A 12,226-nucleotide genomic window follows, 5' to 3' on the forward strand; every position below is an offset into this window, starting at 1 on the left:
GAGGAGAGGAGGGGAAGAGATGGGAGGGGAGGGGAGGAGAGAGGAGTGAGGGGAGGGAAGGCTATTTCTTCTTGAACCAGGCCCCTAATGCCCGCTTAGCGCTCAGCAGGAGCAAAAGGGCTTTTCCTGTCACAGAAGGAGCTCAGGTTCCATGATGGTTTCCAAATCCCAGCCCTGTCCATCCCTGACCTGCCACTTTGAGCCTCCTTGTCTCCATGTGTGAGCTCAGATAACAACCTGCCCCCACTTGACTGATGAAAGGATTAGAAGGAGAATTGTGTGTGACATGCCCAGCTCAGGGCTTGATCACGGCAGATGCCCTGGAAGTGGGAATGCCCCTCCCACTCCCATCTTTCCCTGTTTACAGGGTTGTTGCCGCTTTGTAAGCAGGACAAAGGCAGTCTTTGAGGAAATGACTTGTTCCTACTTATCCCAAAGGGGTAGCATTTGGTTTCTATAAAGTACTACACACCATCCTCATACAGGAAGAATGCAGCCAGAAACACTAAAAATACATAGAATAATAATAATGGGACAAAGAAGCAAACAGTCACCTTCTTAAAATCCCCAGTGACAACTCCCAGACTCACGTCCTGCCATACCTGGTAATTAGTGGTGTTTCTCCAAAGGCAAGTTTCGTAAGACGGCCCTTGGCCCCCAGCATCCCTTCCTCAAGATGATGATGTGTTCAGAGTCATGAGTATCCCAAGGAGGCTGTTTGGTCACAGTGTCAGCCTGGGAGCAGTGGGTGGGGGAGAGAGGAGTTCACACACAAGGAAGCAACTCTCTGACCAACAGCCGCTTTTAAAAAGGGGCCAAGGATCTGAACAGACATTTCTCCAGAGAAGATATACAAATGGCCAATGAGCGCACACAAAGATGCTCAACATCACAGTCATTTGGGCTGCTGTCCAAAAAACAGACAATAACATGTGTTGCCAAGGATGTGGAACGCTGGGGCCCTTGTGCGCTGTGGACGGGGGTGTAAAATGGTACAGCCGCTGTGAAAACCAGCGTGGCAGTTCATTGAAAAGTTAACCATAGATGACCACGCGATCCCATCATTCCACTTCTGGGCACGTCCTCCAAAGAACTGAAAGGAGGGACTCGGACAGATATGTGTACATCTGTGTTCACAGCAGTACTATCCACAATAGCTAAAAGGTGGAAGCAGCCCCGTGTCCACCGACAGAGGCATATGGATAAGCACAATGCGGTTTAGCCATACAACAGAATATTATTCAACTTCAACAAAGAAGGAAAGACCAGGTGCGGTGGCTCACGCCTGCAATCCCAGCACTTTGGGAGGCCAAAGTGGATGGATCACCTGAGGTCAGGAGATTGAGACCAGCCTGGTCAAGATGGTGAAACCCCATCTCTACTACAAATACAAAAATACGAGCCAGGTGTGGTGGCACGTGCCTGTAATCCTAGCTACTCGGGAGGCTGAGGCACGAGAATCGCTTGAACCCAGGAGGCAGAGGTTGCAGTGAGCCGAGATCGCGCCACTGCACTCCAGCCTGGTGACAGAGTGAGACCCTGTCTTAAAAAAAATAAAAATAAAAAGGAAGAAAACTCTTCCTTAGACATTGTGCTAAGTTAAATAAGAGAGCCACAAAAGGACAACACTTTATGATTCCTTTAATAAGAAGTACATAAAATAGTGAGACAGAAGTTAGAATGGTGGTTTTCAGGAGCTGGGAGAGGAGTGGGGGATGGGGAGTTAGTGTTTAATTAGGGACAGAGTTTCAGTTTGGAAAGATAAAAATGTTTTGAAGACGGATGGTGATGGTTGCACAAAATATGACTTACCAATGCCATGAAACTGTGCACTGAAAAAGATTAAAATAGTAAATTTGGCTGGGCGCGGTGGCTCATACCTGCAATCCCAGCACTTTGGGAGGCCAAGGCAGGCAGATTACCTGAGGTCAGGAGTTCGAGACCAGCCTGGCAACATGGTGAAACCCCGTCTCTACTAAAAATACAAAAATTAGGCAGGACTGGTGGCACGCGCCTATAATCCCAGCTACTCAGGAGGCTGAGGCAGGAGAATTGCTTGAGCCCGGGAGGTGGAGGTTGCAGTGAGCCGAGATCATGCCACTGCACTCCAGCCTGGCCGATAGAGCAAAACTCTGTCTAAAAAGAAAAACAAAAAAAAAGGTAATTTGATGTGTATTTTACCACAATAAAAATTTGGAAAATTTGATTCATTTTATGTTTTGTAGATTTTACCACACACACACAAATCAAGCATCAAATGAAATCATGCTGGAGAAAGTTGAGGACCACCATTTTGCTGGTGAAATGTTCTGTGACATTAAAAATTAGTGCTTTCTGAAAACATTATATAGTTTTTAAAAAGACTACAGAAACCCAATCTAAGCAAGCTAGTCCCTGGTTCAGTGTAGACAGGAACAGGTCACGTAGCTCACCTCGCTGCTCTGGGATGAACTCAGCTCTCCTCACCCTGCAGGCATGTGCTGAGGTGACAGGAGTATGAGCCACCTTCCCTTCCTTCCTCTATAATTTTGTCTTTTTTTCACATTTTTCTTCAGCTGACAAGTTTTATCATGGGAAAAACATTCCTTGGATTCTTTCTATTTTATTTTATTTTGTTTTATTTTATTTTATTTTTGAGATGGAGTTTTGCTCTTGTTGCCCAGGCTGGAGTGCAGTGGCACGATCTCAGTTCACTGCAACCTCCATCTCCCAGGTTCAAGCAATTCTCCTGCCTCAGCCTCCCAGAGAGCTAGTATTACAGGCACCCACCACCACGCCCGGCTCATTTTTGTTATTTTTAGTAGAGACAGCATTTCACCAAGTTGGCCAGGCTGGTCTCGAACTCCTGCCCTCAAATGATCTGCCTACCTCGGCCTCCCAAAGTGCTGGGATTACAGGTGTGAGCCACCGCACCCGGCCGAATTCTATGTTAAAGACCTCATCCTCCATGCCAGCCCCTGCAGTGTCTCTCAAGAGGAGCCTCCACTGCCTGGAATTAGCCCCCTAGCGATGTGCTCTTTTCAGCCATGGGGTCAGCCATGCTGGTAGGACCCCAGGGAGGGGCTAGACTCACAGTCTAGAGGGAGAAAGTCCCAGCAGATCTTGCTGGCCATTGGCTGGGCTCCAGGTGGGCACTCCGCTCGAGGTCTGCAGAGATAACAGGAACCAGCTTCAGCCTCCTCCCTGAGAGCCCAGTCATGGGGTACTAAGACACACAAGGAGCACAAAGCGCCCCAAAGTAAAGCCTGTCCTCAAAAAATTAAACATAGAGTTAAGCAACGTGTCCTGAAGCGCCAGAGGAGGGAAAGATTCGCCCGCCAGGATTGACTAAGCAGAGGGGCAGGGCGTAGGGGCAGAGCTTTGGAGGGTGAATGGGATTTTGAAAGGGCTGAAGGGGTGGGTGGGCCATCCAGCTGCAGAGCAGGGCTCAGCAAAGGCCTGGAGGCAGGAAGGGAGGCTATGGCGGGAGACCGAGCTTTCGCAGGGAGGTGATCACCAGGCCCTCGCATGCTGGGTGAGCCACGTGGACTTCTTTCTACGGCTGACTGGGAATCAGCAAGGGGAGTGAGTGTGAGGGTTTCGTTTATTTTATCAAGAGACCAGGGCTGGGGGCTGTGGCTCACTCCTGTAACCCCAGCATTTTGGGAGGCCACGGTGGGTGGATCACCTGAGGTCAGGAGTTCGAGACCAGCCTGGTCAACATGCTGAAACATCTTCTCTTCTAAAAATACAAAAATCAGCCGGGTGTGGTGGTGCACACCAATAGTCCCAGCTATTTGGGAGGCTGAGGCAGGAGAATCACTGGAACCTGGGAGTCAGAGGTTGCACTGAGCCAGGATCACACCACTGCACTCCAAACTGGGCAAAAGAGCAAGACCCTGTCTCAAAAAAGAAAAAAGAGACCAGCCCACCTGGCCTCACAGATCTGAGAAGCCGCCAGTGCTTCTCATTCAAAGCTCTGATTTGAATGTTCCGCGTGACTGAAGGTTACATAGAAACGCAGTGCGCGGGCGCAGTCCAGCCTCGAGGGCAGCCTGAGCCCAACCCATGAGCTCGCCACCTGTCTTTCTAAGGTTGTTTGTCAAAGAACTCCCTCATTCCTCCCTTTCAGAGAGGTTCAGACAGCTTGAAAGCAGGCAGTTAACAGGTGGGGTGGCAGGGGACAGGGCTGGGGCAGGAAGCAGAAGGGAAAAGTTCTCTTTGGCCTAAAGCAATTTATTCAAGTCTCATTTAATTGTACATTTTAATATGAGACTTCCAAATTTTATGCCACAATAAAGCAGAGTAGCCTTTGAAATGATAAAACTAACAACCTCACAGTCCTCATGGCTGCAGCAGCTGCCAGCGCGTCACCACATGTAATTAAAGGTCGGGAGCTGTAAGAGCAATTGTGTTTTCCTTGATTATCACGTGAAGGAACAGCTCTGGTTTGAATGCCCTGCGTGACTGAAGGTGACACAGAAACACAGGGGCACGTGGACTCAATCCCGAGCCCCATCCTCCACCTCACTGGGAAACTTGCCTTCCTCGTCACCTCCCCCATCCCAGATTCCTCTCAGGGAACAATCCAAGAAGGAACAGAGAAGTGCCATTAGCCCGATGAACAGGTTCAAGAAAGACATGGAAGTCTAGAGACCCAGCACATGGACCTTAGCAAGTCACGTCTGCCTTTGGGAATCGGTGTCCCATCCATACAGTGGGGACATCACATGAGATAACCACTTACAACAGCCATCAGTCTATGAAAAAAAATACATCTTTTTACCTCCTCTCATCTGGTAAAGAAGGACAAGAAGGAAGGAGGGAGAGAGGAAAGAAGGGAAAGAAGGAAGGAGAGAAGAGAGGACGTGAGGAAAGGAGGAGGCCAGGCAACACTTGTTCCCAGTTCATGCTTGCATCCTCCTTGGCTCATTTCCGACCCTCTTGTTGCACTGCCCGCCACACGCACGTCAATACAGCACTGATGCGCCCAGCCCCGACAGCCGCCCAACTAATGCTAACGAGCCTAGGTTCCGCTGTCAGAGCCGCCACCTGAGTCCTTGGAATGACAGACCTTGTTCTCCCCAGCACAAGCCATTGCCTTCCTGGCAAATTAAGGGAAATGACGAGCTTGCTCCTCACAGCAGAGGACTCTGAAGACAGGAGCATCATGGCTGTGCTTCTTAAAACCAAGCAGATGGAATGAACAAGTGGCTGGCAGTGTGGATGCAGACCTGACGACAGGTGATGAGAAGGTGCGAGCTGGTGTCCGGGCTGATGTGGACGATCCCCCAGGCTTACCCTGCTCTGACCAGCCCATCCCATCTCTCCTCGGAGGCCTTTCCTCCTGTCTGGAACGGAGCTGTGGTCCTCAGGACTAGGGACTGTCCGAATCAGCTTCCTGGTCATGTCAGAGTACAATGGATCCACCCATCCACTCATTCACCTATTTGTGAATTTATTCTTACCCCTCCCGACTGCAGAAAGGATTTGAGGCAATTTAAAAAATAATAATAACAAGATAGAATAAATTAAAAGTAGGAAGCGGCCGGGCGCAGTGGCTCATGCCTGTAATCCCAACACTTTGGGAGGCTGACCCGGGTGGATCACTTGAGGTCAGGAGTTCGAGACCGGCCTGACCAACATGGTGAAACCCCATCTCTACTGAAAATACCAAAATTAGCTTGATACGGTGGCATGCGCCTGTAGTTCCAGCTACTCCAGAGGCTGAGGCAGGAGAATCGCTTGAACCCAGGAAGTGGAAGTTGCAGTGAGCCAAGATCGCGCCATTGCACTCCAGATCCGCCACTGCGCTCCAGCCCGGGCGACACAACAAGACTCTGTCTCAAAAATAGATAAATAAATAAATAAAATATAAAAGTAGGAAGCAAAGAAGGAAGAAAGGCAAAAGTGAGAGACTAAAAGGGAGCCAGGAAAGAGGCTAAAAGCAAACAGCTCAAAATTCATTTTGTGATCCTGCAGCCAGCAGCACATGTGATTTATGCACTTGTCTGTATGGATGCTAGGCAATAAAAATATCCACTTATTATTTTTTTAAAGGGATAGAGTTGGCTAGCATGCAGTTTTGTCCGACTCTTCTCCCTGCCTGGAATGCAGAGGTGGGAGGAGCTGCAGCCGTGGGGACAAATGTCACAGGCCACAGATGGTAGACGCCGTGGAGGCGCTACAGCACCCTGGACGGTCTGCCTCTACGCTCGCTCGTGCGCAGGTACATGAGCACAGCCATCCCCAACTAGGCTAGGCCAGCGTCTGCGGCGAGTCTGTTCCTCGCAGCCAATCAGGATGCTGATCCAGAAGGCAACTGAAGCAATGGCCAGGGGAAACTGCCCAGACTAGCAGAGATTCAGAAGGAGGGTGGGGCAGAGGTTTTGGGCTCTCAATGTTTAAAGGCTGGGAGAAAAGGTTGAGCCTGCAGGAGAAACAGAGGTGAGACAGCCAGAGATGGAGGCACGGGGAGGGGAACTCACCAAAGTGGGCCACACCTTGGCCTCTAAGCTTTCCAGCAGGCAGTGGGGAAAAGGAGATACCAAACATTTACATGGCCAGATGCAGGGGCGAGGGGTGGGAGAGGGGTGGGGTAACCCTGGGATGGGGCCGGAGGAGCATTTCTCCTCAGGGTCCTTGCACAGTGGACGCTTTGTCACTTGGTCCAAACGTCCCCAGCGACAGGCATCCTAACAACCGAGCCGTGAGCTCCACGGGGTCGTCTCAGATTTTACCCACCATGTGACCCCAGCCCCTCACATCCAGCTTGGTTGAGGACGTATTTTAGGCCGTCAGGAGGAGTGGACGAGCTGCGTGTCTCTTTCCAGGATCTCTCCCTGAATAGTATTCGTCTCACCTGAGCTTTTAAACATCACGTGGCCGTTTGAGTCCGACCCTGCCCTTTTGGCCAAGCATTGAGGGGCAGGGCTTCCCCTCTCCAGAAAATACAGACTCACCACACTGGAGCTGACCTCCTCTTATGATAATCACGCTGCCTAAAAAGAGAGAGTCTTTAAATGCCCGACAAAGGAAACGCTTGGTTAATCTGAGCAAAATCAGGAATTCCTCAGGAAGAAAGGAAGAGACAGACGGGTTCCAGCTGGGTATTTAAGTGACTTCTTATAACGCAATCTATAAACAGAATCCAAAGTGCTGGCCTGTGTTGATGAGGAGGACACCCTCGGGAAGCTGTGTGGCCTGGTTTCCTGTGATGAGCCCCACTTCTCCCGCAGGCCCCTCCTCGTTAAGGGAGGTCTGGGGAGCAATCGAGGCAGGGACATCTGTTGCTTCATTGGCCCTCACACCCATTCTCTGAGCTGCCCAGATGGCTCTGGTCTCCTTACTGCCACAGCCTCAGGGCAACTCGAACTGAGTGGTCCAGGGGCCCCAGGGAAGCAGAGAAGGTTCTTGAGTTCACAGAGTGGTAGTAGGGGACACATGGAGGTCAATGGCCTGGAAATGAACCTTTTTGCTTTGCAGTTGAGGGAACTGACTTTAGAGAGAACTTGGCTGGGGTCAAGCCGTGAGAAGCAACTGGGGGGTCCTCATTCATCCTGTCTCCCCAGCTTTGTGGGCGCCACGTTCTTGCCCGCACTGGGAAGGCACATTCTCTGGCACCTCCTCACAGAATCTCACTTTTCCTAGCACAACAATGGGAGGTCCCTGGGTTATTGCAACCCTACTCTTGCCCCTGTGGATGGCCGGGATTAGGCGCTTTCGGAACAATCAGAGTGAGAAAGTGCTTTGTGACTTGTAAAGCTCTGCGTGACGAAGGTCTGCTGGGCATCCATAAGGCACTGCGAGGCAGGCTATCCCAGGACTTGGTCTCTCCCTGTAGCATTTAGGGTTACACATTAGGTCAGCAGGTGCTATTGTACCTGAGGTCAGAGCTCCTCCAACGGAGCCATGAGAACAACCAGCCAAGGTGCGTTTCTGCAAAATGTGGTGAGGGCAGTGGGGACGCTCATGGTGACAGGGATGCTGGGGCAGACACTTGCACCCTCTTCCACCCGCTCCAGCAAAGGGCCCTTTCCACAGCTGCTTGAGTGTTAGAAGGGAGATTAGCAGGGCCAGCCATTCAGGTGCAGCCTGGGGGAGGGCAAAGAGACAGGTGACAAATGAGGTGTGTCTTTGAAAGGATGGAGGCGGACTGGACAGGGAAGGAAAGTGAGGAGTAGGGAGAGACACGACTCTGGGTATTGGAGCATCAGAGTCGGAAGGGCCCTCTGGTCCAGACCCTCATTTTAGATGGGGACACTAAGGCCCAAGAGGGGAAAGGACTCCCTCAAAGTCACACAGCTGGTCAGTAGCAGAGGGATGATCTGAACCCCGCTTTCAAACATGACAGGATGTTCATCTTGAAATGCCTTCCCACTTTTCCATCTTCCCTAATCCTGTATCTGAAGCCTGAATACGGCCAGTGTGACCTGTGAGGTCCCTCCTTCTCCACTGCGGAGGTGACCCGGCACAGCAAACTCTCAGAGGAGAGTCACCTCACAGGGCCCTCCAATGGGCCACCTCTCAGGGAAGGAATGGACGCCGGAGCATCAAGTTGCAATAAAGGAAGGGCAGGAAGGAGGGAGAGGCCAGAAGGCCTGGAGGGGATGCCCCGGGAAGGGGGAGGTGTGGGTGTCCAGAGGAAGAGGAAGGAAGGGGTGGACCAGACACACACTTGGGACCCGTCAGGTGGGCAGGGACCAGCCCTCCTGTAAGGACTATTAGTGAAACTATAACCGAGCTTTTCCAAAGGCAGCTGGGAAAATAAAACCCGAAGAAGCACCCGTGGGCCGGGGAGAGGCTCCTCCCCTGGAAGAGCAAGCTGCAAGAAGCCTGCTGCTAGGATGACTGGTGTTACACGTTTGTTTGAGGACTCGGACTGACCCCAGGGTGTTAAGCACCCAACCAACTGAATGTCTACAGATGGTTCTTCCTCCCAGTGCAGCTCAGCTCCACAAGGCCATGGCCAATGTGATCCATGCCTGGGCAGCAGGTTACACCCACACCCACCCAGCGCAATCCAGGGCAGGGGTGACCGACCGCAGACCGTGTGAGGTAGAAGGAGCATTTTCCAGCCTCATGCCTGTCTCCATCAAAAGCTGGAACTCCTTCTGGCTGTGGTTGCTCGGTCTCAGCCTGAGCTCCTCCCCCGGTGGGAGCACATGGCATACGTGGTGGCCACTCCGACCCTGGAGGGTGCTGACCAAGGTCTTCCTTGGACACAGACAAAGTCTAACCCCCTGTATTTCCTACTAATTTGTCCTCATTTTGTCCTTTGAAACCACATAGGACAAGTCTCCTCCCTCATCCTTGTGTCACCCCTTTAACTGGTTCTACACTGTAACCAGCAACCCTGAATCTTCTCTTTTTCAGGCTGGACACCCCTGGGTATTTTATCCAGTTTCCATGTGGCTGGCTTCTAGTTCTTCGCCCCAGCACCTCTCTTTCTGCCCTGTACCCTAGTTATTTTCTACTTACTCTCTCCACTTGCTTAATGGTGGCTCCCAGGATTGAACAGAACATTTGAGTTGAAGGCAGTATTTTATTTTATTATCATTATTTATTTTTTGAGATGGAGTCTCACTCTGTTGCTCAGGCTGGAGTACAGTAGCATGATCTTGGCTCACTGCAACCCCCGCCTCCTGGATTCAAGCGATTCTCCTGCCTCATCCTCCTGAGTAGCTGGGACCACAGGCGTGCGCCACCATACCCGGCTAATTTTTGTATTTTTAGTAGAGATGAGGTTTCACCATGTTGGCCAGGCTGGTCTCAAACTCCTGACCTCAGGTGATCTGCCCAACTGGGCCTCCCAAAGTGCTGGGATTACAGGCATGAGCCACTGCACCTGGCCAAGGCAGTGCTTTAAATCTTCCTGCTCTAGGGACCTAAGAAGGTGGCTTCTCTGCATGCCCCTTCTCCTTCCTGTTAGCCCGTGTCTCGACTCCCTGGCCCAAGCTTCAAGGATCCAGACAGGAAAGCCATGCTTGCTCAGAGACAAAAAATTATGAACACCTGTGGCTCATAATAATTAAATATGTGTGACAAATCCTGATTTTCGAAAACCTGTATAATAAGAAAGATGAATACTGAGCTCTCTGAAGAGTAGTGGGGTCAAAAGGGGGAAGCTCCGCAGTACCACAGCAGGTGTTGAAGGGGCCGTGGGCCAGGTTGTTGTCTGGGTGCCGGCTCATGCGTGACATGTTGGCCCCGTTGGGAGAGAGTTCACCCCGAGCACCTCCTACATGCCCAGTTCTGTGCCAGCACCATGGGAGAAAGACTAATTAATAAATACACAGCTCTTACCCCAGGGAGCCCAGTCAGGAAATCAGCGCATAGAGAATTACAGTGGAATGTGCTAGAGGCTGTGATGGAGACACCTACATCTCGAAAGTTCATTTCCTATTGTGGCTGAAATGAGGGATCACAAACCCGAAAGAGACGTCACCAGGCTAACGTCGAGGTGTCAGCAGGGCTGCATTCCTGCCGGCGGCTCTCAGGGTGAACACTTTCCTTGCCTTTTCCAGCTTCTGGAATCTGCACACTCCTTAGCTTACAGGCCTCTTTTTCTTTCCTCACAGCCAGCAGCGTCCCATCTTCAAATCCGACTCTACCCTCCCGCCTCCTTCTGTCCCTTATGAGGACCTGAGGGATCATCTAGGATCAGCTTCTGTCTCAAGATCCTTAACCTAATCACTCCTAACACAGCCTCTTTCGCCATCTGAGGTAACATATTCACAGGTTCTCTGAGATTCGAAAGGGGACATTTTGGGGGCCATTATTCTGCTTCCCCAGGGAACAGCTAACTCTGCCTGTGGGAATGACCACATTTGAAAGGATCCTTTAAAGTCTTTGCAGGAGGTTTCTGCAGAAACAAAAAGGAAAAGGAGATTTATAAAGAAGAACACACTTGCCCAAAGCATCAAGACAAGAAAACAGGGCTTGCGTGTTTGTTTTTGTTTTTGTTTTTTTGATTGTTTGCTTTTCTTTGTTTACTTTTCCACAAAGAGCCAGCATCTGCCTGATTGCCTCTAGTGCTGAGAGGCTCACGACTTTTCTCGAAATCCATCTTCTCTCTTCAGTCCTGTTGACAGCTCTGAACTGAGGATCTTCCTTAAATGGAGTCCTGATGTTTTCATAATCAGTGGAAATGTGAGTAAACCTCACAGTGCCCAGGAGCGACGTTAGCTGGACCACGGTCAAGTACCGTGCAGTGGGAGGATCATGGTATGCAGGGGTCTGCTATATCCAAGAGGTTCTCAGAGGCTCATCCTTGGATAGACTGTGTTCTTCTTAAAGGCACCTGGGCAGGTGGCCAGGTCAATGACTTAGCAGAGCAATACTATTCTCAAAGCTGGGTGGCCTGCGGAATTTCACTGACGCCATCTCCTCTACTCCTTCGCTACAAATCAACTAAAAATAATTTGAACTGCGAATGAATTTGAACATGAGCTTGAAGCGACAAAAACCTTAGAAACACTGACATTTTCCATTTCTCTTTTGATGTCACTGGAAACATAAACTGCTAGGGGCTTAGAGCTGAGGAGAAGGCCCAACCCTCTGCCTTCTTCCTGAGAGCAAGCTGGGGTGCTGGCCAGCCTCAGATGGGTCCTGCAGTGGAGGTCAGGTAGAGAGGGTAGGAGCTCTGGGCTGTGGGGCCTGTGAGGGGAGCTCGCCTGGAAGGCCTCCCGCACCCCTGCTACCTCTCTGCATCTCTGTTAGCCTCCTCATTCCAGGGTGTCCTTTGTGCTGGGCAGGAGTGTTCTGGGTTCTGCTCCGGGGTGTAGCAATGGGACAGATCCCTGCCTTCCTGGTGGACCAGTGCCAGGAAAGCCTCCCTGCTCAGACGCACCTCCAGTTTACAATGAACTTTTACATTTATTGCCTTCTTTGGCCCTCAGAACACCCTGGTGTGAATGGGGAAACTGAGTCAGTGGCAGAGCTGAGACCAATTCTGCAGTTCCCAGCATACAGGGATGCCTCCTGTGGGCTCTGGATGGCCCCTGTTGGGTCCGGGCTGGGACTGCAGTGACTGAGAGTCATGGCTTGCACCTGCATTTTTATCTCCTTTCTCTCACTTCGTTCTGTCCCATCTATTTCTCTCTCCACCCATTTTTCTCCCATATTCCTTTCTATTATCACTGCTTTTCTCCATCTCATCATCCAAGACCTCCAAAAATAATGCTTACCTCTCAGGGAGCCCTCACTAGGCTTAAAGGACTAGAACCCCTGTGAGGTCGTGATGGTC

Source organism: Rhinopithecus bieti, unplaced genomic scaffold, assembly GCF_001698545.2.
Source record: "Rhinopithecus bieti isolate Rb0 unplaced genomic scaffold, ASM169854v2 scaffold_5626, whole genome shotgun sequence".
In the NCBI taxonomy this organism is placed as follows: Eukaryota; Metazoa; Chordata; class Mammalia; order Primates; family Cercopithecidae; genus Rhinopithecus; species Rhinopithecus bieti.